Source organism: Bos taurus, chromosome 3 (genome assembly GCF_002263795.3).
Source record: "Bos taurus isolate L1 Dominette 01449 registration number 42190680 breed Hereford chromosome 3, ARS-UCD2.0, whole genome shotgun sequence".
In the NCBI taxonomy this organism is placed as follows: Eukaryota; Metazoa; Chordata; class Mammalia; order Artiodactyla; family Bovidae; genus Bos; species Bos taurus.
The window spans coordinates 24053869-24072309 of record NC_037330.1 but is presented as its reverse complement, the minus strand read 5'-3'; the positions used below and the strand labels follow the sequence as shown (position 1 = coordinate 24072309).

The window sequence follows — 18441 nt, the reverse complement described above, 5'->3', positions numbered from 1 at the left end:
TAATATCTTTCATGGCAAAAAAAGGTACTGGACTGAAAATTAAAGACTGAGTCCTTTAGACCCAGAGTAGTTTGAAATTTAAGAGTCAATTTATCATCTGAAAGCGTGTTTTTATAGTTTCTATTTTTTCCTTTTTTTTTTTTTTTAAGAAGAGGTTTAATCAACAAGAAAACATAACCTTCTCCCAATTTGTTTCTGTTTTAACCAAATTAAATCAAGTCACCAAATCTGGCAACAATTGGGATGATTCTTGGGTCTGGGCCAGGTTCTAACTGGTCACCGAGAATTTAAGGCCTATGCATCCCGTTTCAGGACCCTGGGGATTCTGAGCCCTTCATCCATTGTGGCTTTGTGTGTGTGTGCCCATCTGATTTCCTTAAAAAGCAGAGACAGTTGCCAGCTCTGGAAAGTGGCCCCAAATGTGTTCTTTGTGGGTTTTGCAAATGGAACATAAAGGAATGAAGCTGAATCAGCCCAGGCCTATTTTACTAGCAAGGAATCGCCATCTGGCATAAGATAGTTTCTCTTTTTTTTTTCCCTCAAGTCATGGAGAAGGAAGAGTTGTTTTTCACATGTTTGACAAGGAATCACTTTTAAAGTTTTGCAAGTTGCTGGGCTGAATCTGTCATCTTTCTTCCAAGAGGCATTTGGGGTTCATTGAGGGCAGTGACTTTGACAGCACTGTCCATGCAAATTGCTAACTGCTGCTGTAAACAAACAGCTATCAGACAGAAACAGGAACCCTGCCTGGAAGCAAGAGGATTATAGTCGCTTCCAGTCACCAGCAAAAAACATTCCCACTTGAACTAATAAAATAAGAGCTGTTTTTTGACATGAAAAACTAGGAGAGATTTTTTTTTTCTTTACTGAATTAGGAAAGGAATAAAAACACAGAAAATAACCATGAACATGTGGAAAGAGACAAGATGATCCCTTTCCTTCAACTAGGGCTCAAGAGCTCAGCTTTTGATATGCAAACAGCTACCGTGAAGTCTCTATAAAGTCAAGTATTTTCCTTGGAGTAGCTTTATATTTGGATATATGGAATGAGACCTATTGAATATTCTGCAGAGATCTTCCTGGTGTTTCCAAATAATGTGGCATAAAATTCAATTATTCTTATATAGAAAAACAGTAACACTTTTTGGTCAAAGGCAAATAATTTTCATAATTTATCATTAATAAGTACATCAGAAGGGTACTATACTTCAGGATTTGGCTCTCTTAATTTATTCATATTCATGGCTACTGCTTGGAAGTGATCAGATTTCTATCTGGAGAAAATGAAAATGGTATTAAATATAGTACATTCTGACTTATGTTGTGAAATCACAAACAAAATAAAAATATAACCTGTTTCAGCCACAGAAAAGCAAAAACACGGAACAATAAAGTGGTCTGTTGACCATCCACAAACATGTCAGCAGTGATTTAAGATTTCTGACCTCTTAATCTTAACAAGTAAAGACATGTATTCTGCAGTTACAGTCATTTTGCCTACCCTGTCCACTGCTGTAAAACAAGAGTCTGGCACACTATAGGTGCTCAGTAAATATCTGTTGAATGTATCTGTTGAACAGTAACAAAGGCTGCAGAAAGAATGGTTGGGACCAAAAAGAATCCCTTGGTAATCCGGCCAAAAGCAATTTCAGGGGAGTGACTGGGATGAATGCTGAACTATAAAGCGGTGGTTGAAATGTGACTAGGAGGCAGCATATAAAGACAGATGTACAAGTAAAGCATTAAGTAGAGTTCCTTGTGCTGCACAGTATGCTACACAGTTTGTTATTGATTTTGTATATAGTATCAATAGTGTATATGTAAGGCAACTATATGCCAGTAAAAATTAATTTAAAAAAGAGTAACTAAACAAAATGTATGGCAAACACCTGTGAAAATATGAAATGTCAAAGTAGTATCCATTAAGTATGGAACAAGAAAAAAAAGGAAATAGAGCAGAGTTCTTAAGAGTTCTGTCTCTGAGGTTAGGCCAGGGTTTCTGAATGCTAATTCTGCCATTCATGAGATGGGTAGCCCTGTATAAATGACTTAACCTCTCTGTCCCTCAGTTTTATCATGTATACAATGAGATTAACAACCGTGTCCACCCGACGGTGCTTGGTAGAGTACCTAGCATACAGTAAGCACTCAATAAATGATTGCTGTTCTTGTTCAGTCACTAAGTGGTCTCTGACTCTTTGTGACCCCATGGACTGCAGCACACCAGGCTTTCCTGTCGTTTACCATCTTCAGAAGTTTGCTCAAATTCATGTCCATTGGTTCAGTGATGCTATCTAACCACCTCATCCTCTGTCACCCTCTTCTCCTCCTGCCCTCAATCTTTCCCAGCATCAGGGTCTTTTCCAATGAGTCAGCTTTTTGCATCAGGTGGCCAAAGTATTGGAGCTTCAGTTTCAGCATCAGTCCTTCCAATGAATATTCAGAGTTGAATTCCTTCAGGATTGACTTGTTTGATCTCCTTGCAGTCCAAGTGACTCTCAAGAGTCTTCTCTAGCACCACAATTCTAAAGCATCAATTCTTTGGTGCTCAGCCTTCTTTATGGTCCAACTCCCATGTCCTTACATGACTGCTGGAAAAACCACAGCTTTGACTATACAGACCTTTGTTAGCAAAGTGATGTCTGCTTTTTAATACACTGTCTAGGTTTGTCATAGCTTTTCTTTCAAGAAGCTGGCATCTTTTAACTTAATGGCTGCAGTCACCATCAACAGTGATTTTGGAGTCCAAGAAAATAAAATCTGTCACTGCTTTTACTTTTTCTCCTTCTATTTGCCATGAAATGATGGCACCATATGCCATGATCTTAGTTTTTTGAATGTTGAGTTTCAAACCAGTTTTTTTAGTCTCCTCTTTCACCTCATCAAGAGGCTCTTTAGTTCCTCTTCATTTTCTGTCATTAGGGTGGTGTTATCTGCATATCTGAGGTTGTTATTTCTCCCAGCAATCTTAATTTCAGCTTGCGATTCAGTCATTACAATTATAGAAATTTCAGAAAGAATCTTTTAACTTTTTAAGCTGAGATAATTATAGATTTATTTATAGTTGTAAGAAATAATACTACTGAGAGATCCAGTATACCCTTCACTCAGTTTCCCCCAAAGGCAACACCTTGCATAAATACAGTACAACCTCACAACTAGGAAACAGAATTTGATACAATCTGTCCACCCTATTGAGATTTCACCAGTACTACATGCACTCATTGTGCGGGTGTATTTAGTTCCACGCGATTTTATCTCGTGTGTAAGACATTTCTTTTTTAAGGAGGATAGAAACAAAGGTAAGTGGTAGGGACTGAGAACAAAAATTTTGTTTTTTTTTTTTTTAAGGTGGGATAAACCTATATCTTCCACTGAAACATGAGGAAGAGAAATAAATACAGATGAGGATCTATTTTGTGAGATAACAGTAGAGAGCAGAAAGTGAGAGAACTTCAACTCTAATGGGCTCCTTTATCTCTGAAAACAGAAGACAGGGGGATTACAAACAAATGGGCTAAGAAATATACTCAATGGAATTGCTGGGCTTGATAGGAAGGGAAAAAAAACTATTCTGGAATAGAGCTGTATAAGACTTGATTCTCTGCTGGTGCTTTTGTGAATGAAAGAGGACAATCATCTTTAAAATACACTCATGAGGAAACACTGGTATTCAGGGTTGGCTAAAATTTTTTGCCTAAACATTTAAAAAAATTTGTAGGAAAAAAACCCAGTTGATTGCATCTTTAATTTCCTTTGATCAGTAAGAATTTTTAATAGGATCTGAAAAGCACTAAACAGCAAAAATCTTGATAATTGAAACTACATTAAAACTAATAACATATTTTTATCAAACACCACTATAAAAAGGGACTTCCCTGGTGGCTCAGATAGTAAAGATTCTGCCTTTACAACGCAGGAGACTCAGGTTTGATCACTGGGTTAGGAAGATCCCCTGGAGAAGAAAATGGCAACCCAGTCCAGTATTCTTGCCTGGAGAATTCCATGGACAGAGGAGCCTGGCGGGCTTCAGTCCATGGGGTTGCAAAGAGTCAGACACAACTGAGCAACTAATACTTTCACACTGTGTGCTTTGCTTGGGAATTCTTTTCAGGCAGTAAATTGGAGCCATTGTCTCCCATCTCTCAGGGATCACTCCCTGTCCTTCTTCACCTGATGCCAAAGTCTGCTGAACCATTAAAGAGGAAAAAAAGGGACTTCCCTGGTGGTCCAGTGGTTAGGAATCAACCTGTCAATGCAGGGGACATGCAACAAGAGAAGCCACTGCAGTGAGAAGCCAGCACACTGCAAGGAAGAGCAGTGCCCACTCGCTGCAACTAGAGAAAGCCCACATGCAGCAGTGAAGACCCAGCACAGCCAAAAATAAGATAAATAAATAAAAATAATAAATAAGTAAATAAAAATTATTTTTCAAAAAGAGGGAAAAAAGGCAAGTCACAGAGTGGGAAGAGATGTTTGCAAACAGAATACATTGGTATACAGAATATGTAAAGGACGCTTACAAATTGATAAGAAAAAAGCAGTATAACCTTATGAAAACCGACCAAATGTTCTAAGTGCAAATTAGTGATACCACTACACACTCACCAGAATGATTAAGCTGAAAACCCCAAAATACTACCAAGTACGGTCAGGATATTGAGTAAACAGAACTATTATACTGTGCTGACTTGAAGTGAAAGTCGCTCAGTTGTGTTCGACTCTTTGCAACCCCATGGATTGTAGCCTGCCAGGCTCCTCAGTCCATGGGATTCTCCAGGCAGAATACTGGAGTGGGTTGCCATTCCCTTCTTCAAGGAATCTTTCGGACCCAGGGATTGAAGCCTGGTCTCCTCCATTGCAGGCATATGCTTTACCATCTGAGTCACCAAGGAAGCCCTTTATACCGTGCTGTGGGAATGTAAACATTGTCCCACCGCCTTTGAATTCTGACTGTATCCACTAATACTCAGCATTCATATAACATATGACCCAGGTATTCCATTTCTATACCTTAACAGAAATGTTTACATATGTTCACAAAAATATACATGCAAGAATGTACTGTAATAGCCCTATATTGTAAGTAATCCAAATGTCCACTTACACAGAATGCATATATTGTGGTATACTCACTCAAGGGACTACTACAGCAATGGGGAAGACTAAATTACATTTAACAACATGAATGAATCTCATAAACATAATGTTGAATGAAAGAAGCCAGATGTAAAAGAGTATGTACTAAATTATATTCAATTTAAAAACAGGTTATCTTGGGAAAGGGATGGTTAGTAAATGGAAAGGGGAATAAAGATCAATACAAATTACCCATGTAACCTGCACATGGGTGTGTTCAGCTTGTGAAAATAGGCAAAAGGCTTGTAAATCTAACTACACTTGGTCTTGAATAAAATAAAATGAAAACTTTTCTGGTGCTTAGAAAAGGTAGAGGGACTGCTGAAACAACAGAGTAACAACCTCTGAAAATCTGCTCCTCCATAAAAACAATGAGAACACAAGCAAAAACTGTCAAAGTCAACTTTTATAAAACTCTAGAAAATTAACCAAAGGCTTGCAATCATCTGAAGAATAATTAAGAAAAACTTCACAGTCTCAGTAAGAACAGAGAGCCTGGTGGCATTTTAACTTGCCTGATCCCCATCAGTCTCTCCCCGTGTCTGTGTGGCCATGAAAACAGCAGCCTAGCAGCCAGTGGTAGGGAAAGTTGAGGTCTGGAGCTCCTCATAAAGACTCAACCCTAGAGAATTGTCACTACTCAACCTGACAGCTGCCCACTTGGAAAATGGGGAAAAGCCCTCATTTGCAGGGTTGGTGATTATTAGACCTGATTTAGAGTTCACTCAGTCGGAGAAGTCCTCTCCTTAGGACATGTTTCAGAAATAATCACCAGCAATGACTTAATATTACTGCTGCCTGAGGGGCTGATACCAGGAGGAGAAAAACAAAATGCTGGCTAAAAAATCTTATGGAGAAAAGCTGGCAAATGATATGCTTATGGAAGGCTTTGAAAAGATCTGACATGTTCCTGGGCCTCTGGCAAGGCTGTGCACATGCCCAGGAAAAACGTGAGAAAACCCCAATCTCTTACCTCTGGCTCATCTTGAGGCCTTGTGTAAGCCCCTCAGCAAAGGGTTGAAATATAGGATCAAAACATTTAGACATTTCTGCTCAATCATTGGTGGGCTCAGTGGTAAAGAATCTACCTGTCAATGAAGGAGACACAGGTTTATTCCCTGGGTTGGGAAGATCCCCTGGAGAAGGAAATGGCAACCCACTCCATCCTGGGAAGTCCCATGGACAGAGGAACCTGGCAGGCTACAGTCCATGGGGTCACAACAAGTTGGACATGACTAAAAAACAACAAGCTCAATCTTTACCTGAACATGAAGCTAACCCGGCAGAGGCTGTGAAGATGGACTTTACAGATTTGCTGCAGAAAAGTCAATAAGCAGACACAGCAACAACAAAATGAACCCTCGGTGGTGGGTAGAGAGCAGATTTCACTAGTGAATTCCTACAAACATTTAAAAAATTAATACCAATTCTTCACAATCTCTTCCAAAAAAATAAAAGAAGAGGGCACACTTCCTTACTCATTCTAGGAGGCCTGTATTACATTCAAACCAAAACCAGGCAAAGGCATCATAACAAAATAAACTATAGACCAATGACATGAATACAGATGCAAAAGCCCTCAACAAAACACTAGCAAATTAAATCCAGCAACATACATAAAGCATTACACAACATAATTAAGTGGGATTTATTCCAGAAATGCAAGCTTGCCTTAACACCCCAAAATCAATCAATGTAGTACTATACAAATTTAGAAAATGTAGTACTGGTATAAAGATAGAACATCAGTGCAGACGGTGACTGCAGCCATGAAATTAAAAGACGCTTGCTCCTTGTAAGAAAAACTATGACCAACCTAGACAGCATATTGAACAGCAGAGACATTACTTTGCCAACAAAGGTCCGTCTAGTTAAAGCTATAGTTTTTCCAGTAGTCATGTATGGATGTGAGAGTTGGACTATAAGGAAAGCTGAGCGCTGAAGAATTGATGCTTTTGAACTATGGTGTTGGAGAAGACTCGAGAGTCCCTTGGACAGCAAGGAGATCCAACCAGTCCATCCTAAAGGAAACCAGTCCTGAGCATTCATTGGAAGGACTGATGCTGAAGCTGAAACTCTAATACTTCAGCCACCTGATGCGAAGAACTGACTCATTGGAAAAGATCCTGATGCTGGGAAAGACTGGGGGCAGGAGGAGAAGGGGATGACAGAGGATGAGATGGTTGGATGGCGTCACCGACTCAATGGACACGAGTTAGAGTGGACTCCAGGAATTGGCGATGGACACGGAGGCCTGGCATGCTGCAGTCCATGAAGTTGCAAAGAGTCGGACACGACTGAGCGACTGAACTGAACTGAACTGATAGATCAATGGAAAAGAAGTGAGAGTTCAGAAAGAATAGTCTCTTCAACAAATAATGCTAGGACAACTGAATATGTATAGACACATATCTACATGCAAAAGAACGATGCTGGGCCCCTACTTCTCACCATACATAAAAATTAACTCAAGACGGATCAGGGACCTCAGTGTAACAGCCAAAAGTATAAACTGCTTGGAAAAAAAAATAGGAGTAAATTTTCCTATTTGACCTTGTGTTAATCAGTGATTTGCTAGTCCATGACTCCAACAGCACAAATACCAAAAGAAAAAAACCAAGATAAACTGGTCTTCATCAACATTTTAAAATGTTCTGTCTCAAAGGAAACATCAAGAAAGTAAAAGACAATTTACAAACAGAAGAAGTTACCTCCAAATCATGTCTGATAAGAAAGTTGTATCCAGACTACATAAAAAACTCATCCTTTAACAATGAAAAGACAGATAATCCAATGTAAAATGGGCAAAGGATTTGAAAAGACACTTCTTCAAAGAAGATACACAAATGACTAATAGGCACATGAAAAACTCTTCAACATCATTAGTCTATTCAGTTCAATTCAGTCACTCAGTCGTGTTCACCTCTTTGCGACCCCATGAATTGCAGCTCGCCAGGCCTCCCTGTCCATCACCAACTCCCAGAGTTCACTCAAACTTATGTCCATCAAGTCGGTGATGCCATCCAGCCATCTCATCCTCTGTCGTCCCCTTCTCCTCCTGCCCCCAATCCCTCCCAGCATCAGTCTTTTCCAATGAGTCAACTCTTCGCATGAGGTGGCCAAAGTACTGGAGTTTCAGCTTTAGCATCATTCCTTCCAAAGAACACCCAGGGCTGATCTCCTTCAGAATGGACTGGTTGGGTCTCCTTGCAGTCCAAGGGATTCTCAAGAGTCTTCTCCAACACCACAGTTCAAAAGCATCAATTCTTCAGCACTCAGCTTTCTTCACAGTCCAACTTTCAAGTCCATACATGACCACAGGAAAAACCATAGCCTTGACTAGACGGACCTTTGTTGGCAAAGTAATGTCTCTGCTTTTGAATATGCTATCTAGGTTGGTCATAGCTTTCCTTCCACGGAGTAAGCGTCTTTTAATTTCATGGTTGCAGTCACCATCTGCAGTGATTTTGGAGCCCCCAAAAATAAAGTCTGACACTGTTTCCACTGTTTCCCCATCTATTTCCCATGAAGTGATGGGACCAGATGCCATGAACTTCGTTTTAGGAAAATGCAAATCAAAACCACGCTGAGAAAAAAACAACACATTGAGCTATCACTCTACACTCATTAGGATAGTTAAAAAAAAAAAGACTGACAACAAAAATGTTTGAAGAAATGAAGAATTTGGACTCCTTTACAGATCTTCTTCAACTTACAGTGGGGTTACTTCCTGATAAATCCATCGAGTTGAAAATATCCTAAGTTGAAAATGTATTTAATACAGCTAACAGATAGAACATCATAGCTTAGTCTAGCCTACCTCAAACATGCTCAGAACATTTCCATTAGCTATATTTGGGCAAAATTATCTAGGACAAAATCTATTTTATAATACCATGTCGAATGTTTCATGTAATTTATTGAATACTGTACTGAAAGTGAAGAACAGAATGGTTGTATAGGTACAGAATCCTAAGTGTGTCAGTTGTCTACCCCCGTGATGATGGGGCTGCCTGGAAGCTGTAGCTTGCTGCTGACGCCCAGCATCATGAGAGTTGCTAGCCTGGGGGGAAAAAAAATCAAAACTCAAAATTCAAAGTACCATTTCTGCTACAGTACTTATTGCTTTTGTACCATTGTAAAGTTCAAAAACTGTAAGTTGAACAATCCTAAGTCAGGAACCCTTTGTACATTGCTGGTAGAACTCTCATACCAAGTAGTGTAGCCACTTTCCAAACACTTTTAACAGTTCCCCAAAATGTTAAATATAGAGTTACCGTATCACCCAGCAATCTCATTCCTAGATCTATACCAAGATAACTAAAACATACAACTATAAAAAACTTTACAGAAATTTTCTGAGTAGCATTTTTCACGTGGGAAATATCTGGAAAAGTGCATGCATGTTCTTCTGCTACCTACTCTTTTGAAACCCCAAGACTGTAGCCTCCCAGGCTCCTCTGCCTGGGATTTTCCAGGCAGGAACACCGGGTTGCCATTTTCTTCTCCAGGGGATCTTCCCAACCCGGGGATCAAACCCATATCTCCGCATTGGCAGGTGGATTTTTACCTCTGAGCCACCAGGACACTCCCTGGAAAAGTGGAAACAACCCAAATACGAGTAATGAATTCACTGACTAATGAATGAATAAACAAAATGTGGTATATCCATACAATGGAATATTACTCAACAATAAAAACAAATGAAGTACTGATAAATATTACCAAATAGACAAACCTTAAACACGATGCTAAATGAAAGAAGCCAATCACAAAATGCACTTGTATGAAATGTTCAAAACAGGCAAACTCATAGAAAACAAAGGGAATTAGAGATTGCTATGGAGAGGGGAGAGGAGCAAAGGAAGTGATTGCTCATGGGTACTGGGTTTCATTATGGAGTAATGAAAATGTTCTAAATTTGACTGTGGTGATGGATGCACAACTCTGTGAACACTAAAAGTCATTTCATTGTACACTTTAAATGAGTGAATTGTATGGTCCTTACCATGGTCTATCATGATCATCTCTTCCTACTTAACCCTATAATGTCTAGATTCCAATCCTCCTCCGTACCCTCTTTGCTCCCCCTTCTCCAGCCTTGCTGACCTCCTTGTGTTTCCTGAATATACCAGACACACTCCCCACTTAGGGGCTTTGCACTGACTCTTCCCTGATAGCAATTCTTTTTCCCCACATACTCACCTCACTAACCCTTCACATTAAGTCTTTGCTGTAATATTATCTTATCAAGGGGGCTTACCCAGCCATGCTGTCTAAAATAACAACCTGTGTTTCCCTCAACATCACTCCCAGTTCCCCTTAGCCTTTTTCTATATAACCTATCACCTTCTAATACACTTTGTTTGGTTTATTTACTATAGTCATTATTTATGTTGTGTCATCTCAATACAATATAACTACCATGGTGGCAAAGATTTTTGTCTCTTTTCTTCATTGATATGAGTATCTGACACAGGATCTGGGACATGGTAAGTATTCAATAAATATTTGTTAAATGAATACATGAAATGAAAACATTAAAGGTTTGTCAACAGGGTGATATCTAAATAAAAGGTGGCATATTTGTATAATGGCACTCTAGCCAAATATAAAAAATTAACATGAGATCACAAAAACATACTGCTATGTGGGAAAGGAAAATTGTAAACAGATTCTACAATACAGCACCACTTGTATCTTTTTTTTTAAACCACACAATTAAAACTATTGTATATTGCTCATGGGATTGCACATGAAAACAGGTGTGACAAATTGGCTAGATTGATACAGGCCAAGTCCAAGATTTCGTTGCCTGGGATAGAGAAAAGGGATGCAGGGAGGAGGGGTGAGAGGAGTGGGCAAGGAAAGAATGAAAAGGTCCTTCAACTTTAATACAGGAGATTTAATACAGGAGATCAAGCAAATATGACAAAATGTCAACAATATTCACCCTTGGTGTTGGGAACATGAGTTCTGTTATACTATTTCCTTTGTTTTGCTGAATTTAAATTTTTTCAAAAACATTTACTTAACAAGTACAGCATAGCATGATACAAAAAAAAAAAAAAAATACAGTTTCTAGGTATTGATCAAATCCATTCAAGCAATTAGCTAATTCAATAAATCTTAGATCAAACGTCTAAGTGTCCCTTGGGATTTTACTATTTCCCATATAAATGTTATCTTCCCAGGAATCAGGTACTTTTAAGTTTTGGTTTAGGCACTTGTAAGACTGTTCAGACACAAATTCCCATTTATCATTTTCTCTCAAAAACTAGCAATTTCATGCTGAGTTATCTTTATTAGACTCTTATCATCCCCATCACAAATCCCCTTAACAGGGGCCTTGTTTGGGGATCTGATTTTAATTAAAAGAAATTTTATCAATAAACTTTCATTCACTCTCTTCAACTGGTCTGCCTCCTGTTGGTACTTATGTTTGCCAACGAATATCTATCTGTACGCATTTGGATTTTTCTATACTTTTTCTTAGTCCAATACTTCCAAAGCTAAATAAGTAGCTATTTAAGTCTACTCCAGACTGAAAAGTCACCTCCCTCTAAGTTCTATTGCTTAATTTATACATGTGTATGTGTAAACATATGTTTTGTTTTGTTTTGTTTTTTATCTATAGTAGTGAATTAGTCTGCTTTTTCTAGCTTATGTTGGGTAACAGCCCTAAATAAGCGGCTCACAGCAATGGTTTCTTTTTCATTGACTTCACATATTAGTAGCTGTAGGCTGGCGTGTGTGTGTGTGTGCGTGCGTGCTCAGTCATGTCTGACTCTTTGTGACCCTACAGACTGTAGCCCACCAGGCTCTGCCTATACGATTTTCCAGGCAAGAATACTGGAGTGGGTTGCCATCTTCTCCTTCAAGGGATCTTCCCAACCCAGGGAACAAACTCGCATCTCTTGTGTCTCCAGCTTTGGCAGGTGGATTCTTTACCACTGGTGCCACCTGGGAACCCACCTGGGAAGTTTACTCTGCTTTATTTACCTTCTCAATTTAGGACCTAAATTGAGTTAGGAGGAAGGAAAAAGAGCAAGAGAGTTAGAACAAACATGGAGTGGCTTGTAAAGGTTCTGCCTGGGCATGGTGTGTATCATGCTCACTCATTTTCCATTGGCTAAAACAAATCATGTGGACAAGCCCAACATCACTGGAGTATGACCAGATGTTTCTCCTACTGATGCACCGCCTGCTGGTCACATGGCAGTGAACGAGGACATATAATCCTCAGACAGTAGGGGTTAGCAAACTGCTGCTCATAGGCCAAATCTGTGGTTTTAGATATGTTCACATTGAGATTTTCTGACAGATCTCAAAGAGAGATGTCTAGAAGATAGCTGCTGCTGCTGCTGCTAAGTCACGTCAGTTATGTCCAACTCTGTGCGACCCCATAGACGGCAGCCCACCAGGCTCCTGTCCCTGGGATTCTCCAGGCAAGAATACTGGAGTGGGTTGCCATTTCCTTCTCCAGTGCATGAAAGTGAAATGTGAAAGTGAAGTCACTCAGTCGTGTCCGACTCTTTGCGACCCCATGGACTGTAGCCTACCAGGCTCCTCTGTCCATGGGATTTCCCAAGCAAAAGTAGTGGAGGGGGTTGCCATTTTCTTCTCCCCTAGAAGACAGCTAGAAACACACACAAAAAATGTCTGAAGTTAGGAAGAAAGGTCAAGGATAGAAGCAAAATTTGAGAGAAAATAGCTGAAAGTTATAGAAGCAGATGAAACTTCACAAGGACAGAATATATATAATAGATTTATCTGTCTACCTACCTACCTACTTCAGGACAGAATTCTGGAGATTAAAGATGAATCAGTAAAGGAAATAAATGAACTATTAGAGTAGAAGAAAAATGAAGTTACTACCTTAACATTGGGATCAAGAGAAAATCCTAAAAGGAATGAGGGAATCAATATATCAATGAATCAGAGCAGTAAAGAAATATAAGAAGAAAAGACTAAGGACAGGGAAATTGGAGCACAAGGTGCTTCATTAAAAACCAACAAACAAACACTGAGTTGTGTTCTTTATTTTGTAATATACAACAAGTAAGTACAAGATATGTTCGTAAAAGATATCTCTCCCTACATATATTTGTTGCTGTTTTGATTAGAATAAATAATATTTAAACAAGGAAAAACATGAATTAAAAATAATTTTAAAACAAACAAAAATGATGGAAGTCTTAAATCATAAGATGATTTTCATATTCTTCTTTCAAACTCTTTTATCTCTTGACTAAAATTCCCTAAAATTCTTGGCAGAAAAGATCTCGTCAGTCTAATTCAAAGCACTATCTCAGGCAAAGCTTCTTTCTTTAATACTTTGCTTGGAGTGGACTCAACAGTTGCAACACTTGGTTTCACAGTGCTTCTTGCTGGTTTTACAAGTTTAGGGAGCATGTTACATCAACATATCAAATTATTAGTTTACTGGCTACATTTGTGAGCAGGTTGTTTTTTGGTTACATTGTGAGTGGGTGACTCGAAGCTCACATGACATTTTCATGCCATATTTACTTTGCCTTTATCATTTTACATGTCTGAAAGACAACTACTTTGAACTATCTATAAAGTTCTCACACAGTTCCATGGGTTTTTCTCTTTTTTTTCTTTTCACTTATACAACATTCTAAGTGCCTACTGATTATAAAAACATTTTAATATTAATAGAGTTGGACACGACTGAGTGACTGAACTGAACTGAACTCAGTGAGGCACAATGTACAAAGAGTAAGACGGACCCATTTTAGCTGCTCAGTCTTAGGAATTCTAATAAATCCATACACATGTGTAACCACCATACCAATCAAGATACAGAGCAGTTCAATGCCACCCAAAAGTTTCTTCATACCACTTTGCAGTTAATTCTTTATCCCTTTCTCACCCTTGCTCCTGGAAACCACTGATCTGCTTTTTGTTATTATGGATTAGTTCTGCCTGTTCTACAATATCAAATAAATGTTACTATATAATATGAATTATTCTCTCATAGGCTTCTCTTGGCATAATGTTTCTGCTATTCCTTTATATTGTTACATACTCCTTTTCACTTTGAATAGCAGTCCATTGACTGAATATTCTACAATCATTTATTTGTTGATGGACATTTGTATTGTTTTTACTTTGGGACTGCTGCTGCTGCTACTGCTGCTGCTAAGTCGCTTCAGTCGTGTACGACTCTGTGCGACCCCATAGATGGCAGCCCACCAGGCTCCCCCATCCCTGAGATTCTCCAGGTAAGAACACTGGAGTGGCTTGCCATTTCCTTCTCCAGTGCATGAAAGTGAAAAGTGAAAGTGAAGTCTCTCAGTCGTGTCCGACTCCTAGCAACCCCATGGACTGCAGCCTACCAGACTCCTCTGTCCATGGGATTTTCCAGGCAAGAGTACTGGAGTGGGGCGCCATTGCCTTCTGCGAGCAAAAACATTACGAACATTTATGTGGTGGTTTAGTCACTAAGTCAAGTCCGACTCTTGTGACCCCATGGACTGTAGCTTGCCAGGCTCCTCTGTCCATGGGATTCTCTAGGCAAGAATACTGGACTGAGTTGCCATTCCCTTCTCTAGGGGATCTTTCCAACCCAGGAATTGAACCTGGGTCTTCTGTATTGCAGGCAGATTCTTTACCAACTGAGCTACATAGGAAGCACAAGTCATTTTGTAGACAATGTTTTCATTTCTCTTGGGTAAATGCCTAGGGAACTGTGGGTTTCCCTGGTGGCTCAGACGTTAAAGCATCTGCCTGCAATGCAGGAGACCTGGGTTCCATCCCTGGGTTGGGAAGATCCCCTGGAGAAGGAAATGGCAACCCACTCCAGTATTCTTGCCTGGAGAATCCCATGGACAGAGGAGCTTGGTGGGCTACAGTCCACGGGGTCACAAAGAGTCAGATACGACTGAGCAACTTCACATGATAAGTATATGTTTAATTTTATAAGAAACTGACTTTTTATACCTTAATAGCAATGTATGAGCTCACATTGCTCTACATCCTTATCAAAACTTAGCCATATCAGTATTTTTTAATTTTAGTCATTCAAATGGGTAAAATGGTTTTTAAAAAAGAGTCATGTATTTGGAAATTAAAACACCTAGTTCTAAATAAATCACAGGTCAAATAAATAACGAGCTAGAAATCATTCACAAATGAGTTATGGTGAAAATACTACATATCACAACTTTGTGGATGCTGATAAAGCAGTACTTATAAGGAAATGAATATTTAAATTTATATTAGAAAATAAGAATGGCTAAAATTAATGAGGTCCATTTAATAAAAACAACAATAAAGTAATATCAAAGACAATGGAAGCAAGAGAGGAAACAACAAAACGAAGGAAATAGAAAAGAAAGATATAACAGCGCATGCATGCATGCTAAGTTGCTTCGGTCATGTCCGACTCTTTGCAATCCTATAGAGGGTAGCCCTCCAGACTCCTTTGTCTCTGAGATTCTCCAGACAAGAATACTGGAGTGGACTGCCATGCCCTCCTCCTGGGGATCTTCCTGACCCAGGGATCAAACCCGTGTCTCTTATATCTCCTGCAATGGGAGGTAGGTTCTTTACCATTAGTCCACCTGGAAAGCCAAAGATATGATAGTCTCACAAAACCAAATCTGTGCTCCAGAAAGATTAACAGAGTAGTCTCTAGCAAAAGTCATCAAGGGAAAAAAGGGAAGATGGGAATTTCAAGGAAAACAATTCACAAAAAGTGTTGCTAATGATAAAACGTCAGATTTCAAGCAAAAATTAGAATTTTGGAAAATATGCATTCATTACATGTGCTAGACATCTTCTCAGTACTTAAAGGCACTCCTGATATGATCTGTGCTGATAATTTCAAATGTGGTTTTTAAAAAATAATGCAAATAAAATCTGTCAAAATGTGTACAATCCAAAGATGGTAAGATTTATTTGTAGATAATACTTAAATGCGAAAAGCAAAACTGTAAAACATTTAGAAAATAATCATAAAGAATAGCTGTATGACATTAGGCCAGAGAACAATTACTTGAAAAGACAAACAGAAGCACAAAACCACATAGGCAAAGGCTGAATTGACTGCATTAAAATGAACACTTCCGTATAATAAAAGACAGCATTTACAAATTTAAAAAGACAAGCCACAGACTGAAAAAAGGCAATGTAAAACAGACAAAGGATTAATATTTAGGATATGTAAAGAAATAACTTCTACAAACAATAAAAAAATACAATTTCTTTAAGTGGGAAAAAGGGGTGAATAAGTAATTCACAGAAGAAAACAAAAGGTTTTAAACATGAAAAAAAATCCTTAACCTTACCAGTAATCAGGAAAATGCAAATTAAAACAACAATGAGATAAGATATTCCATCTTTTATAATGGCAAAAATAATGTCTAATTATACTGCTGGATCATCAAAAAAGCAAGAGAGTTCCAGAAAAACATCTATTTCTGCTTTATTGACTATGCCAAAGCCTTTGACTGTGTGGATCACAATCAACTGTGGACAATTCTGAAAGAGATGGGAATACCAGACCACCTGACCTGCCTCTTGAGAAACCTGTATGCAGGTCAGGAAGCAACAGTTAGAACTGAACATGGAACAACAGACTGGTTCCAAATAGGAAAAGGAGTACATCAAGGCTGTATACTATCACCCTGCTTATTTAACTTCTATGCAGAGTACATCATGAGAAATGCTGGGCTGGAAGAAGCACAAGCTGGAGTCAAGATTGCCAGGAGAAATATCAATAACCTCAGATATGCAGATGACACCACCCTTATGGCAGAAAGTGAAGAGGAGCTAAAGAGCCTCTTGATGAAAGTGAAAGAGGAGAGTGAAAAAGTTGGCTTAAAGCTCAACATTCAGAAAACTAAGATCATGGCATCTGGTCCCATCACTTCATGGCAAATAGATGGGGAAACAGTGGAAACAGTGTCAGATTTTATGTTTTTTGGGCTCCAAAATCACTGCAGATGGTGACTGCAGCCATGAAATTAAAAGATGCTTACTCCTTGGAAGGAAAGTTATGACCAACCTAGATAGCATATTCAAAAGCAGAGACATTACTTTGCCAACAAAGGTCCGTCTAGTCAAGGCTATGGTTTTTCCAGTGGTCATGTATGGATGTAAGAGTTGGACTGTGAAGAAAGCTGAGTGCCGAAGAATTGATGCTTTTGAACTGTGGTGTTGGAGAAGACTCTTGACAGTCCCTTGGACTGCAAGGAGATCCAACCAGTCCATTCTGAAGGAGATCAGCCCTGGGATTTCTTTGGAAGGAATGATGCTAAAGCTGAAACTCCAGTACTTTGGCCACCTCATGCAGAGTTGACTCATTGGAAAAGACTGATGCTGGGAGGGATTAGGGGCAAGAGGAGAAGGGGACAACAGAGGATGAGATGGCTGGATGGCATCACGGACTCGATGGACGTGAGTTTGAGTGAACTCTGGGAGTTGGTGATGGACAGGGAGGCCTGGTGTGCTGCAATTCATGGGGTCGCAAAGAGTCAGACATGACTGAGCAACTGAATTGAACTGAACTGAACTGATACCAAATATTGCCACAGAAAGAAAGAAAGAAAGAAAGTAAAGTTGTTCAGTCGTGTCCAACTCTTTGTGACCCCATGGACTGTAGCCTACCAGGCTTCTCTGTCCATGGGATTTTCCAAGCAAGAATACTGGAATGGGTTGCCATTTCCTTTTCCAGATCTTCCCAACCCAGGGATTGAACCCGGGTCTCCCACACTGTAGGCAGACGCTTTACCATCTGAGCCACCAGGGAAGTCCAAATATTGCCATAGACCAAAGGGAACTCTTCTTTTGGTGGAACATAAGTTGGAATGCCAGTTTGGAGAGCAATCTGGCAATACTCCTTGGAATATTTTTTCCAGTAGTCACATACAGATATGAGAGTTGGGCAACAAAGAAAGCTGAGTGCCAAAGAATTGATGCTTTTGAACTGTGGTATTGAAGAAGACTCTTGAGAGTTCCTTGGATTGCAAGGAGATCAAACCAGTCAATCCTAAAGGGAAACGGTCCTGAATATTCATTGGAAGGACTGATGCTGAAGCTGAAACTCCAATACTTTGGCCACCTGATGCTAAGAACTGACTCATTGGAAAAGACCCTGATGCTGGAAAAGATTGAAGACAGAAGGAGAAGGGGACGACAGAGGATGAGATGATTGGATGGCATCACCAACTTGATGGACATGAGTTTGAGAATCTGATGGATAAGGAAGCATGGCGTGCTGCAGTCCATGGGCCTGCAAAGAGTCGGTCACTACTGAGTGACTGAACTGAA

General features: G+C 39.4%; 1 protein-coding gene across 3 annotated transcripts in view; it reads right to left on the bottom strand.

Annotated features, from left to right (window-relative positions):
* The window catches only part of WARS2 (tryptophanyl tRNA synthetase 2, mitochondrial), a 99792-nt gene that overhangs the window by 26698 nt on the left and 54653 nt on the right, over positions 1-18441 (bottom strand).